At 36.4% G+C, this 15233-nt stretch overlaps 1 protein-coding gene across 1 annotated transcript in view; it reads right to left on the reverse strand.

The window, feature by feature from the left end:
* Positions 1–15233, reverse strand: part of LOC150099931 (RPA-related protein RADX-like) — a 273154-nt gene that overhangs the window by 202768 nt on the left and 55153 nt on the right. The window lies entirely within an intron of this gene.

Here is a 15233-nt window from a genome sequence, read left to right on the forward strand (position 1 = left end):
GCATATATTCAACCAAGTCCCAAGAAGGGTGATAAATCACTGCAGTCTAATTACCACCCTATCTCACTCACCTCAGTCCTGTCTAAAGTAATGGAAAAAATCATCAATTCACAACTCCTACTCTACCTTGAAGGCACTCAGCTAATAAATGACCACCAGTATGAATTTCATTGCTGCCAATCAACAGGGGATCTACTCACATATGTCACCCATCTCTGGACAAATGCCATGGAGAAGTTTGGTGAATTTCAAGTGGTTGCACTTGATATCTTTGACTAGGTTTGGCACAAAGGCTTACTAAGCAAACTCCCATCATTTGGTTTATCTCAGAACTTCTACAGTCGGATTGCCAGCTTTCTGCCTAGACATACAATGTGTCATGGTGGATAGTTCCCTATCATCTCACCATTTAATTAATGCCAGGGTTCCACAGGGTTCTGTCCTCTCACCAACCCTCTTCCTTCTATATATATCAATTACCTACTTCAGTTGACCTCCAATCCAATATAGTTTTGCAGAAGACAGCACATTGCACTCCTCCCTTTCATTTGATAAACCTTACTATAAACCTCACCTCAACCTAAAAAACATCAGCCATCACTGCCCTCAATTCTGATTTCCAAGCCATCCTCCAATGGGATTCAAATAACCTTGTCAATTTCAATGATAGTAAAACTCACTTCTATTTTATTTCTCACAAAAAAGAACCATTTTCTCAAAGTGCAGTGGTATCTCGTTAATCTGAACTAATAAAAACTGTGTTTGTTCGGATTAGCGAATCTTTTCCCCAAAGAGACAACAATAACTAGCGTTTAAGACAAAAATAATGAGATTCTAATGGTTCATCAATTTAATTCTGTAAATAAATGAAGTATCTGATAGAAAAGAAAGCTACTGTACTATAATGTAAAACTTAAAAAAATAATTCATTACACAAGTTTATTTTAGTAAAAAATTTAGTTTGTATGTACCTATATAGTTGAGGATTCTGATTTAATAAAATTGCATAGTTCAGTACATAAATTAATTGGGGTAAAAAATATCACTTCCTTGTACACAACACAAGAAACGTTTCACAAAATAACACACAAAAAAGTTTTTTTATTTCTTTGTAAAAAAGTCACTGATTTTCTTTTGCTTCTTGGAAGCTAAACTTTTCAAATGCTCTTCTCGGAGCTGCATTAGCAATAAAACTTTGTGGAATGGCATATCATTCTGCTTAGCCCATTCTATACATATATTAAAACTGTCAACTGCCTCTTGATGTTATGCTTTTTTTTTTCTTCGAGTTCTTTATCGTCATCTTTTAATTCATTCTGTAGTGTCATATTTATAATTTCAGCATACGATTTGATTTCAAATTTACTTTTGGGTTCTACCTGTAATCCATTCCGTAATATCTGTTTGTGAAATTTCAACATCTGGATTTATATTTTTAACCAAATTATGTACGTTTTGAATTTCCTCTTTTTGTGTATCACCGTAGTTATACTGTATTGTAATAATAAGAAATAAATAATAATAGTTAAAATAATACTTATTAAATAAAAATAATAGCACACAAAATAATACGTAATAAATAAAACTTTTTTTTCCTTTCAAAGCACAGTACGGATTATTGGAGTGTTCGGACTAAGGAGGTCCGGATTAGCGAGTTACCACTGTATTATTTTCAACAACATCCAAATTTCCAGATCATGAGATTTCTCGTCTTGGAATTACCTTGACATCGAGCCCTTCCTGGCATAAACACATCACAACCATAGCATCCTCAGATTCTAAAAAACTAGGACCTCTCTTTTGCTCAAGATGTTAATTCACCTCTGAACAGCTGTTAACCTTATACAAATCACAAATCTGCCCACCTACTGAATACTGCTCTCACATTTGGAGTGGGTCCACCTAAGAGCTCCCTTAAAATGATTGACTCAATATAGAGGATAGCAATTAGACTTATTAATGACCCATCTCTTACCAACTCACTCCTCCCACTTTTGCACAGATGTTCATCATCATCATCAAATTCCTGACACGTACCCTCAAGGGGTGTACAGGATATGATAGCACTACATTAAAACTTTACATCATTACTAACTTCCTATCTACAATTTTCCTCCAAATCAGTTGGTTACTTGTCAAGACTCCAACATTATCAGATCTTATCTTTCTTTCGTCTAAGGCACATTGTACCATATCAATCCACCTATATCTTGGTCTTCCTCTGGGTCGTTTTCCTGCCAACCTGGCAGAGAACACTTGTTTTGTTAATCTTTCCTCGCCCGTTCTGTTTAGGTGACCATACCACCTGAGATTAGCTCTGCTAACAGGTTCCTGGATGTTGACAATGCCAAGTTCTTTCCTAATATCCTCGTTTTTAATATAATATTGCCATTGATGCCATTTGTTCACGCCTCATCTTTCTCAGGACTCTCATATGTGCAGTCTCTAGAATTTTGATCAAGTGTTTTACTTCTGACCCAGCTCTCAGATCTGTAAGTTAAAACTGGTTTGAACATTGTCTTGTATACAGCTAATTTAGCTAATAAGAGAGAAATTAGTGTTCCAACTAATTTCTCTCTTATTCCATATGAATTTATTCAATTGACTTCCTACCATACCAACTTCGTTGATTCTGTTGTCTATTTCCATATCTAATTTACCATCTTCACTAAAAATCATGTCTAAGTAGCTGAAATGTTTTACTTGTTTTTTCACAGGTTCTCCATTCACAGCACAGTTGACATTTTCAATGAGTCTGCCTATTTTCGTTGTCTTTGTCTTTTTATTGCTGACCTTCATACCATATCTATTACAACATTTATTCAATTTAGTCAGAGAATCTTGCAGACTTGTAGCGGATTATTTAGAAGTATAACATCATCTGCATAAAGCAAACAGCTGACATTAACATCTCCAATTTTGATATCATGTTTAATACCACTTTCCTTCATAATGTGATCCATATAGATAATGAATAATAGAGGGGATAATTTACATCCTTGTCTCACACCAGATTTAACATTAAACCATCTTCCTGTACTTACTTCACTTCTAACTGCTGACTTACAACTCAAATAAAGGCTAAGTATTGCTTGATATAATGCTCCATTCACACCATATAACTGTAGCATATTAAATAGCTTCTCTCTCTTGGCACCTTGTCATATGCCTTTTCCAGATCAACAAAACTTAAACACAGATCTTTGTTATATTCCCATGCTTTCCTAACTATTTGTCGTAAAGTGAAGATCTGATCCTGACAGCCTCTAAGGCCAAATAGAGGCTCAAAATTAGATCAGAACCTGAAACCAGCTTGTTCTTCACCAAGCTTTACTTCCACAATTCTTCCCAACTGTTTCTGAAGTATACTTGCATAGATCTTGCCAGGAACACTCAGTAGGAAAATACCTCTGTAATTCTCACATTCAGTTTTATTTCCCTTTTTATATATGGGTATTATTAGAGCTTTACTACTATCATCAAGAATTTGTCCCTCTGTCAAGGCTTTCCGAACTGTGCAGTGATGCCACTGTAAGACTTTTATACCACCATACTTCAGCATTTCTGGTTGAATATCATCTATTCCTGCTGCCTTTCTACATTTCAAGCCTTTGATGGCTTTCTGTACTTCAAGTATGGACATGTATTCCTGACTGTATACCTGTTGAGTGTTTTTTACCACTGTACTATCACTGCTTGTTTCATTTAGCAATTTTTTGAAGTAATTACTCCATACTACAAGGATATCTTTTTCAACCATTATCATCTCTAACTCCTTTTATAGCACTCTTTCTTCCATTTCTAAGCTTCTTTAACAACCTCCAGAATATCTTACCACCTTCTTGATATTTATTTTCTATGTTCTTGCCAAAGTCCTCCCATGAGTTTTATTTACCTAGTTTTACACAGTGTTTCACTTTCTTACATCTGTCTCTGTATTCTCTAAGAGCAAAAGCTAACTTATTTGCCAGGAAATTTTGATATTCTTTCTTCTTTTCCTTCACTGCCTCTTTAACTTCCTGTGTCCACCATGGAGTTCTGATTTTTCTATCCTTGCAGACAACTTCACCACATGCCTCTCTGGCTGAATCAATCAGTCTTTTCTTCAAGGCGTGCCACTGAATCTCCAAGGTTTGGTTGCTGTTCTCAAACTCTTTCATTTTTTTTATTCAATAATCTTTGTGTATTTCAGTTCTACAGTTCACATACAAGAGCTGCTCAACTTTTATTCGCTTTAAAACTTTCTTACACGTTATTCTTTTCAATATGAAATTCAATTTTATCCTGCTCAAGACTAAATAGTGATCGCTTCCAATTTCAAATCCTCTGTGTACTCTGGTGTCCTGCACCAGGGAGAAAACATCACTATCAACAATAACATAGTCAATGAGACTTTTCTTATTCCATGCTATTTCTCTCCATGTGAATTTGTGTATGTTTTTATGTTGAAACATGGTGTTAGTAATAACCAGTCCATGTCCTAAGCAGAAATCCAACAAGTAGTTGCCATTATAGGTAAGGATTGGACATGAGGTCAGAAGCCCTGGTCGGTTCTCCTCTCCATTATACAGCTTTGACCCTTAAGCACCCCCCTGCTGGCACAGATGTTTGGTTTCTGCAATATGTCATCATCATCATCATCATCAAATTCCTGCCATATACCCTCAAGGGGTGTACAGGATATGACAGTACTACATGAAAAAATTACATCATTACTAACTTCCTATCTACAATTTTCCTCCAAATCAGTCTGTTACTTGTCAAGACTCCAACATTATCAGATCTTATATTTCTATCATCTAAGGCACTTTGTACCGTATCAATCCACCTATATCTTGGTCTTCCTCTGGGTCGTTTTCCTGCCAACCTCGCAGAGAACACTTGTTTTGCTAATCTTTCCTCTCCCATTCTATTTAAGTGACCATACCATCTGAGATTAGCTCTGCTAACGCATTCCTGGATGCTGACAATGTCAAGTTCTTTCCTAATATCCTCATTTTTAATATGATATTGCCATTGATGCCATCTGTTCACGCCTCTAATCTTTCTCAGGACTATCATATCTGTGGTCTCTAGTCTTTGGTCAAGTGTTTTGCTTCTGACCCAGCTCTCAGATCCATAAGTTAAAATTGGTTTGAACACAGTCTTGTATACAGCTAATTTAGTGTTCCGACTAATTTCTTTCTTATTCCATATGAATTTATTCAATTGACTTCCCACGATACCAGCTTTGCTGATTCTGTTGTCTATTTCTATATTTAGTTTACCATCTTCAGTAAAAATTGTGCCTAAGTAGCTGAAATGTTTTACTTGTTCCACAGGTTCTCCATTCACAACACAGTTGACATTTTCAATGATTCTGCCTATTTTCATTGTCTTTGTCTTTTTATTGCTGACCTTCATACCATATCTATTACAACAGCTATTCAATTTAGTCAGAGAATCTTGCAGACTTGTAGCGGATTTATTTAGAAGTATAACATCATCCGCATAAAGCAAAGAGCTGACATTAGCATCTCCAATTTTGATATCAGATTTAATACCACATTCCTTCATAATGTGATCGATATAGATAATGAATAACAGAGGGGATAATGTACATCCTTGTCTCACACCAGATTTAAACATTAAACCATCTTCCTGTACTTCCTTCAATTCTAACTGCTGACTCACAACTCAAATAAAGACTAAGTATTGCTTGATATAATGCCCCATTGACACCATATAACTGCAGCGTATTGAATAGCTTCTCTCTTGGCACCTTGTCATATGCCTTTTCCAAATCGACAAAACTTAAATACAGATCTTTGTTATATTCCCATGCTTTCTCGACTATTTGTCGTAAAGTGAAGATCTGATCCTGACAGCCTCTATTTGGCCTGAATCCAGCTTGTTCTTCACCAAGCTTTTCTTCCACAATTCTTCTCAACCGTTTCTCAAGTATACTTGCATAAATCTTGCCAGGAACACTCAGTAGGGAAATACCTCTGTAATTCTCACATTCAGTTTTATTTCCCTTTTTATATATGGGTACTATGAGAGCTCTACTCCAATCATCGGGAATTCGTCCCTCTGTCCAGGCTTTCTGAACTATGCAGTGCAGCCACTGTAAGACTCTTATACCACCATACTTCAGCATTTCTGGTCGAATATCATCTACTCCTGCTGCCTTTCCACATTTTAAGCCTTTGATGGCTTTTTCTACTTCAAGTATGGATATGTATTCCTGACTGCATGCCTGGTCAGTGTTTTTTATCACTGTGCTGTCATCACTGCTTGTTTCATTTAGCAGTTTTTCAAAGTAATTACTCCATACTTCAAGGATATCTTTTTCTCCTGTTTTCATTTCACCTTTATCATCTCTAATTCCTTTTACAGCACTCTTTCCTCCATTTCTGAGCTTCTTCAACAACCTCCAGAATATTTTGCCACCTTCTTGATATTTATTTTCTATATTCTTGCCAAAGTCCTCCCATGACTTTTGTTTAGCTAGTTTTACAGACTGTTTAGCTTTCTTACATTTGTCTCTGTATTCTGTAAGAGCAAAAGCTGACTTATTTGCCAGGAACTTTTGATATGCTTTCTTCTTTTCCTTCACTGCCTCTTTAACTTCCTGTGTCCACCAGGGAGTTCTGATTTTTTTATCCTTGCACACAACCTCACCACATGCCTCTCTGGCAGAATCAATCAATGTTTCCTTCAGAGTTTGCCAATGAATCTCCAAGGTTTGATTCCTGTTCTCAAACTCTTTCATTTTCTTTTCAATAATATTTCTGTATTTTAGTCTACAGTTCACATCTGAGAGCTGCTCAACTTTTATTCGCCTTAAAACTTTCTTACATGTTATTCTTTTCAATATGAAATTCAATTTTATCCTGCTCAAGACTAAATAGTGATCACTTCCAATTTCAAATCCTCTGTACACTCTGGTGTCCTGCACCAGGGAGAAAACATCACTATCAACAATAACATAGTCAATGAGACTTTTCTTATTCCTTGCCTCTTCTCTCCATGTGAATTTGTGCACATTTTTATGTTGGAACATGGTGTTAGTAATAACCAGTCCCTGTCCTGAGCAGAAATCCAACAGATATTTGCCATTATTATTAGCTTTGCTCTTTTCTCCAAATTTTCCCAAAATATTTTTGTATGTCTCACAATCATTTCCTACTCTACTATTTAGATCCCCAACAAGGACCAGCTTTTCCTTTTTCATTGTGTCAGTTGCTTTTTCTAAAGCCTCAAAAAATTCCTCCACTTCTACCTTAGTAGAACCTTCTGTGGGACCATAGGCACAAATAAGTCTCATTGTCCAGTTCCCCATTCTCGTATTTGCCCACATTACGCTACTTGAGACTGACTGCCATTCAAGAAGATTAGCCTCGTATTTTGTGTTGAATACTATGGCTACTCCTTCTTTTCCTTGATTGTCATTGCCTGAATATATCATTTTGTATTTATTGCTCAGAAAGATCTCACCACTTTTTATCTTTTTTGTTTCAGTCACCCCTTATTATGTTGATCTGGTACTTATCTAATTCCTCAGCTAGCTCCATTTCTTTGCCATTCAGGCCTCTTACGTTGATAGTACCGATCTTTAACTCTGGTGATGTTGAATTGGGGTTTGTTTTCAGATTTGTTCCAGTAGCTGACTTTTCGCTGCTCGCCCTGGTTCCCTGGCGAAAACAACTGGGGCCTTGTTTAACCGGGCGACGCCACAGCCGGCATGAAATTTTGTCATGTTGTACCATCATTCTATATTTTGGTTTAACCAATAAGAATACAATTTGGTCGGCTAAATCCCAAATTGCCTGCCCATCCTCGTTCGTTCAGTATCAAAGTAGATACCCACAGGGTGCACCACGAGAAGGTGAGGATTGGACATTAGGTCAGAAGCCCTGGTCAGTTCTCCACATTCCTTTAAAGGCTATGTGGAGGTCTCCTCTCAGTTATACAGCTTTGACCCTTAAGCACCCCTTCTTTTTTGGTTTCTGCAATATGTGTATTCTCTAAATATTTCCATAGAAAATGTTCTTCTGAAACAACATCAATAGCGGGGTCCTTGTTGGTCCCAAAAAGGACCAACTTTTCCCTTTTGATTGTGTCAGTTGCTTTTTCTAAAGCATCAAAAAATTCCTCCACTTTTACCTTAGTAGAACCTTCTGTGGGATCATAGCAAAAATAAGTTTAATTGTCCAATTCCCCATTCTGATATTAGCCCACATCACTACTTGAGACTGCCTACCATTTAAGAAGATTAGCCTCGTATTTTGTGTTGAATATTATGGCTACTCTATCTTTTCCTTCATTGTCATTTCCTGAATATAACATTTTGTATTTATTGTTCAGAAAGATCTCATCAGTTTTTGTCTTTTTTGTTTCAGTCACCCCTATTATGTCGATCTGGTACTTATCTAATTCTTCAGCTAGCTCCATTTCTTTGCCATTCAGGCTTCTTATGTTGCTAGTACTGATCTTTAACTCTGGTGACGTTGAGTTGAGGTGTGTTTTCAGATTTGTTCCAGTAGCTGACTTTTCGTCCTGGTTCTCTGGTGAAAACAACGGAGACCTTGTTTAGCCGGGCGAAAGCCCAGCCGCCATGAAATTTTGTATATTGGTTTAAGCCAATAAGAATACAATTTGTTCGGCTGAATCCCAAATTGCCAGCCCATCCTTGTTCGTTCAGTATCTAGGTAGATAATCAACAAGGTGCACCACGAGAAGGTGAGGATTGGACATTAGGTCAGAAGCCGTGGTCGGTTCTCTGCATTCCTTTAAAGGCTATGTGGAGGTCTCCTCTCCGTTACACAGCTTTGACCCTTAAGCACCTCTGTTTGCAAATGTTTGGTTTCTGCAATATGTGTATTCTATAAATATTTCCACAGAAAAGGTTCTTCTGAAACAACATCAATAATTCCTCCACTTAGTACTAAGCTCACTGGAATACATGCAGCTCTGCTCAACATCCCTTCACGGCACACCTTGAAACCCACAGAATAAGTTTCTTTTCCTCCTCCTTCAATCCACGCCATTGCTGTATTGTGGAACAGTCTTTCCCTTATGTGTTTCCCAAGGAATACAATATACAGTCTTTTAAATCAAATGTAAACAAGTTCCTCCTTTACCAACCCACTACTCATATACATAGTAACGTACTACATGCTGATCAACCAACCTCTAAGGTTTGCAAAGCTGGTTATTCATTATGTTCAGTGGTTTGATAGTAAATTTTCTCATCTGAGGAGTATGTCAGAGGAGAAAATGCTCAGAAATAGTGTGAATAGCATCACTCATTCTTCCTTTTCCCTGCTCTCTTTAGAAACTACAAAGTGGGTTTCTCCTTTGTGAGAATTACACCCCTCCCCAAATAAAAAAGTACAAATGAATTCCATTACCAGCAAATATCAGCAAACACCTGGGTCACTTCTTCTTAGGGTAATAACCTATTACATTCACAATAATTATAGAAATACAAAATCTTTGACAGACGTCAAACATAGGAAATATCATTACTTTAATCCCTGAGTAATCTCGATGCTGCTTGCCACATAGGGAAATTAACTGAGTAAAGGGTGCCAATATAAGTGTGTCCTGGGTGGATTTTCTGTGATACCGTTTACAAGCATATGGCCAAAATGGCATTAGCCATTGTGGATTGAAGTGTGTACCACTCTACAGTTTAACGACTTGGCTCTGACACTTATTTAGCTAAATATCTTTCTAATCTTCTACAAAATCTCACTGGCCACATCCACTTCCATAGCAAAAACAATAATACCTTCAAAAAGACAATTAAAGATCTTCATTTGCTGGGCAGTAAAATTATGTTTGTTTTATATACATTATGGCAAACACACACACACACACACACACACACAAAAAAAGAAAAAACAGTACTGAATAATTATAATGATATATATGTTGTGCAGTAAATGAATGTTCAGTACCGTTTTTTTTTTGGCTGTAGTTACCCTATTCATAAACATACTATTCCAAGAAACTGTTCAATTTATAATTGAAAATTTCCATGAGATATTTGTTAACTTGTTTAAATTTACCATCAATGAAGGTTACTCTACATGGAAGAACAAACTCTGCAAAAACAAAAAAAAAAAGGAGGGACAGTGCCACAGGCATTCCTATCTCACCATTTTGGCCGATTTACTTTATGTAACATCTGATGTGTACTCCCACATCAAGTTGACTATTGAATGTAAATACAACAAGTTATCCTTTTCTGGATACTTTCATAATCAGTATTAAATTTTCTATTTATAGAAAACATCATTCACTGGCAGATCACAGTGATTTGCAGATTACATATGCAATCACAGATATCACATAATTTGTTCTTCAGATTTGTTCTTTGGACAGACTGGTTGTTCTGCTAATATGAGAATCAAGAACACCAAAACATCTAGCCTTGTTTTTCATGCTAGAGATACTAGATAGAGAGTTATTTGAAATCAATTTTTTTCCCATTCAAGATATTTAATACACATAACTGGCTGTAGAGGAATGAGCATGCAAGAAATGGTAGCAGTTTTAGTTGTTACATATGACTAAAATAGAAGTGGTGACATGAGAACAATAAAACATAAAAGTGTGAGATGAAGAATGATAAACCTATTAGATGTGAAAATGATGAGTAAGGAGGCAAGCAATGATGGACAGAATGTGTAAAAAGAGAAGGTTGAAATTAGCAAGTCCAGGGTATATTTGAGGAAATGGCTGGAGGCTTGTTGAGTTCAGGTGAAGTTAATAAATGATAAGATTTGATGTGACAATTAGCAGTCGCATTAAAAAAATAAAACACAGGTAAGAAAAGAGATGTGCAATAAAAGGAGAACATAAAATATAAACATAAGTTGGAATCACCAGTCACATAAATTCTAGGAAGTTTCTTTAGTTAAGAAACCAGTAAAGGTGAATTATAGGAGAATGGCCTTTGTTGTTGCAGAGAGAGAGAGAGAGAGAGAGAGCATTAAGGTGACAGCATAAGGCAATAATAGAACTGTTCAATTAATACTTTGTGTATTTATAGTGAAGGAAGGGAAATAGTGCAGAGCATGACAGTAAAGGATAGAAGACTGGAAAGTTATGAAGTATTTGACATATTGATTAAGCCTTATGTTTAATAGACCGCAGGCCTGGATAGGATAACACTATAGACAAAAAGAAACTAACACTAATAGCATTTTAACTTTGGTATTCAGTGTCTCAAGATGTATGTATTCGCATGATGATACAAAGACCATGAAGCCCTTTCACAAGGAAGTATGGCACCATCTCAACCCCCCCTCCCCCCTAATTTTATATTCTTAAGTCAGGAATACTTAAGAATCAGCCATAGGCCTGATTCGTCAGCTATGGTGGTCCTGGCTCAGGACCAGCATAGCTGACGAATCAGGCCTATGACTGGGTCTTAAGTATTCCTGACTGTTATCCGTGTGTGTTCATGAGTCAGTTTGCCTGTTCTGGGGGACGAAAAAACCTAAGTTGGAAAAACCCTTTACCTCCATATGAGACCAGCTAACTCACTTTTTGTCAAAAGAGACCAGATAAAGGTTCCTCATGTCATTGATGGGAATCGAATCCAGGTCCTTCCGACCAAAGGAGCTTGGCCTATACCAATTGGGCTATGGAAACTCAAGATGTCTCAAGATGTTATCTGGGATTACAGCAAGAGCAAAGATTATGAGTCTAGTGTATTATGTCTGTTAATTGCATATTTTTTATGTTTCGTTTTTATGTTGCTTCCACTCGTGAAACGTTATTTACAAACCTATAGTACATTTTGTACTGTGATGGGCTAAGGATCCCCCCCCCCATTTTTATCAAATTTATTTTTCACATAGTCCAGAAATCCTGCTCTAGAGACCAAAGATGGAACTTTATCAAGCCACTCCAGGCTTCCAATAACCAAGATGGTGGTCTCACACTGGCAATGAAATTAATCTTCCACATGAAGACAATCACAAACAGCAGTCGTGCCCATGATGGGATTCAAACCCGCAGCCTGTTGGTTGGAGACAGGTATGCTAACCACTTGGCCAACCAGGCTCTTTTGGCCAGCTTTTTTTTAATAAAAAAAAAAAAAAAAAAATCTTTTGCATGATCATGATTGCTACCTCAGCTTCACTTAAAAACTCCTGATTGAGGAGTTTGCATGTCCCAAATTTTCCTCAAATCTACATCTTTCCAACCAAAGGGCATCATCAATGCTGACTGAGCTACAGAGGCACTCTGCAAGAAGTAGGAGTAAAAATATTGGAAATGTTAGAATATGAATCGAATTGATGAAAATAAGCATTATAAGAATCTTGAGAGAATAGAATGGATTTCTTAAAAAGTGGTGTCATTTCAGTAATTTGGTCACATTTTATAATAGCAAAGCTGCACTGAATGGAGTGTATACTTTTTTTTTTTTTTTTTTTTTTTGCAAAGATATAGGAATGAATATCACATGAAAAATGGGAATGATTAACAGATTAGTGGCTTGAATATGAAGTATGGGGAGGGGTGGTATCTCAAAGTGAGAGGATGACAAGTAGTATTTTTTTTTGACATTGTTCTGAAGCTACTGTCCTTTAATTTGTAGATTCAAAATATAATCCAAGGTTTGAAGAGAGAGATATTCAGTTGCCAACAGACAGTGTATTCAGAAACAATGTGATGTCACTTCAAAATAGTTTGCATAGGCAGATCATGAGGAGATATCAGGATTTCAGTTTTATGTTGAATTTCAGTTCCAAGTATAAACAGATCTTAGCAAGTGTGATGTTTTAATCTTTAAAGGTACCTGTGGCATAATAATCATACAACAAACATAACCCAGTAATAAACTTTCAACCAACATAACCTGAATTGGTGTTCTCTGAATGGCTTGTTGTTTACACACACTGATGATGTATTGTTAGTTTCAGTACAAAATATCTGTACTTTTCATTACTGTAGTTATTGTGTTATTTTCCTTCTAGTTGTAATTTTGCAATTTGGTCAGAGGAAATGGGGTGCTGCTTATTATATTAGTATAACTGTGCTCAAGGAAGTGGATAAGGCAAGGGATCAGAGCACAATGATGGATAAAGGGCTTATGTACAGGGAACACATAGCAAATGTTGAAGATCACTCAAAGGATTGCTGACATACCCAGAAGGATGATGATGAATCGATATAAGAATGTGCTGTTCCTATAAGACAGCCATCTAGACACACAGATCTGGTTTCCTACATTTCAGAGCGATAGAGACATGCTAAAAAAAAGGATCCACAAATGAGTTAACTATGATTGCATTAAGAAATATTTCAGTATGAGGACAGGGAATGCGGTTTACACGAATAGAATACTTTGCAAGGAAAGTAGTGCTCACATTTAAGAATTTAGGGACACAAAACACACGTGCCGAAATGATTATTTTACTAATTTTCAATAAAATAACACTTGATGTTTCGACCCCTGTATTGAGGTATCATCAGAACGATACATGTGTATAGGAACTAAGCTACATGCTGTTGCACTTTATAAAGGTAAATTAAATCTACGTTGTTAACTAATCTTTTTCTTAGCCTGATCTCTAGTGATAAAAAAATAAATAATAAATAAAATAAAATAAATGAAAACTACAATAAACTCTCCTAAAGTCCTGATGTACTAAGATTCTTCCGGAATTGTACAGTTTATATTGTTATACTACGATTTTCTTCTGGATTTGTACAGTTCAGGTTGCTATTGAATGTTCTGGGAAAAAAAAAAGTCTTTTTTGTATTGAGATTTTTCTTTGTGGTTGCTATGAAGGTTGCAGATGGGTCCTCCACATTCTTGGAATGGTTAGACCATCATTTTTATTCAGATTTGGATTATGTTTGAGCATTTCACATGCTTCTTTGAATTTCCTCTCGAACCAGGTTTTGGTGCGGTGTAGGGACTCGAAAATGCCTATAACATATGGTATGGCAATAGCATTCTTGAAATCTTTTTTGTTTTTAGTGGTATGTCTGTGGAGGATTTTGTGAATGGTCCTTCTCAGTCTACCACAAACCTATACACACAGGCCAGTACATACACAAAACTTCTTATCATGACTCAACACAAAAACCTTATGATGAGGACCCATCATAAGCACCCTTAAACACAGAGCTCAAACTATCTGTTCAAATGAACAAGTTCTTAACCAGGAATACGAGATCATCAACCATACCTTTATAAAAAATGGATATAGTAAAAAAACCATTCATAAGATCCACCACAGAGATACCACTAAAAGCAAAAAAGATTTCAAGAATGCTATTGCCATACCATATGGTATTTCTGAAAAAATAGACAGAACACTACACAAATACAACATCAAAACCAAATTTAAACCCCCCGACAAAATTAAGACACCTACTCAGTTCTTCCAAGGATCCTCTGCCACACTTATCCCACAGAGGGGTTTCTAAAATACAATGCACATGTAACATACCATACATAGGGGAAACAGGGCGAACCATCCCAATCAATAAGGATGAACACAAACGACATATTATATACCTCCATTTTGGAAAAACTGGCCTTTCTGACCATGCACTCCAAACATACCACAGAACTGATTGGAAAGGTACCAAGTCCCTACACTGCACCAAAACCTGGTTCAAGAGGAAATTCAAAGAAGCATGTGAAATGCTCAAACATAATCCAAATCTGAATAAAAATGATGGTCTAACCATTCCAAGAATGTGGAGGACCCATCTGCAGCCTTCCTAGCAACCACAAAGAAAAATCTCAATTTGGTGAATTGAGATTCACAAAACTTGGTGAATTTTTTTTTTTTTGGAACTTTCAATAGCAACTGAACTGTACAAATCCAGAAGAAAATTGTAGTATAACAATATGAACTGTACAATTCCAGAAGAATCTTAGTACATGAGGACTTTAGGAGAGTTTATTGTAGTTCTCATTTATTTTATTTTATTTTTATTTATTTTTATCACTAGAGGTCAGGCTAAGAAAAAGATTAGTTAACAACGTAGATTTCATTTACCTTTATAGAGTGCAACAGCATGTAGCTTGGTTTCTATACACATGTATCCTTCTGATGATGACCTCAATACAGGGGTCGAAACATCAAGTGTTATTTTATTAATAATTAGTAAAATTGAAGAGCCTGTGTAGCTCAGTGGATGTGGCGTTTGCACACCACCGCGCTAGGCCGCACGAAGGAAGTCTTGGTTTCGAGTCTAGTCGGCGACTA

Source organism: Typopeltis vanoorti, chromosome 13, assembly GCF_054136105.1.
Source record: "Typopeltis vanoorti isolate ZY-2024b chromosome 13, IOZ_Tvanoo_1.0, whole genome shotgun sequence".
NCBI lineage: Eukaryota > Metazoa > Arthropoda > Arachnida > Uropygi > Thelyphonidae > Typopeltis > Typopeltis vanoorti.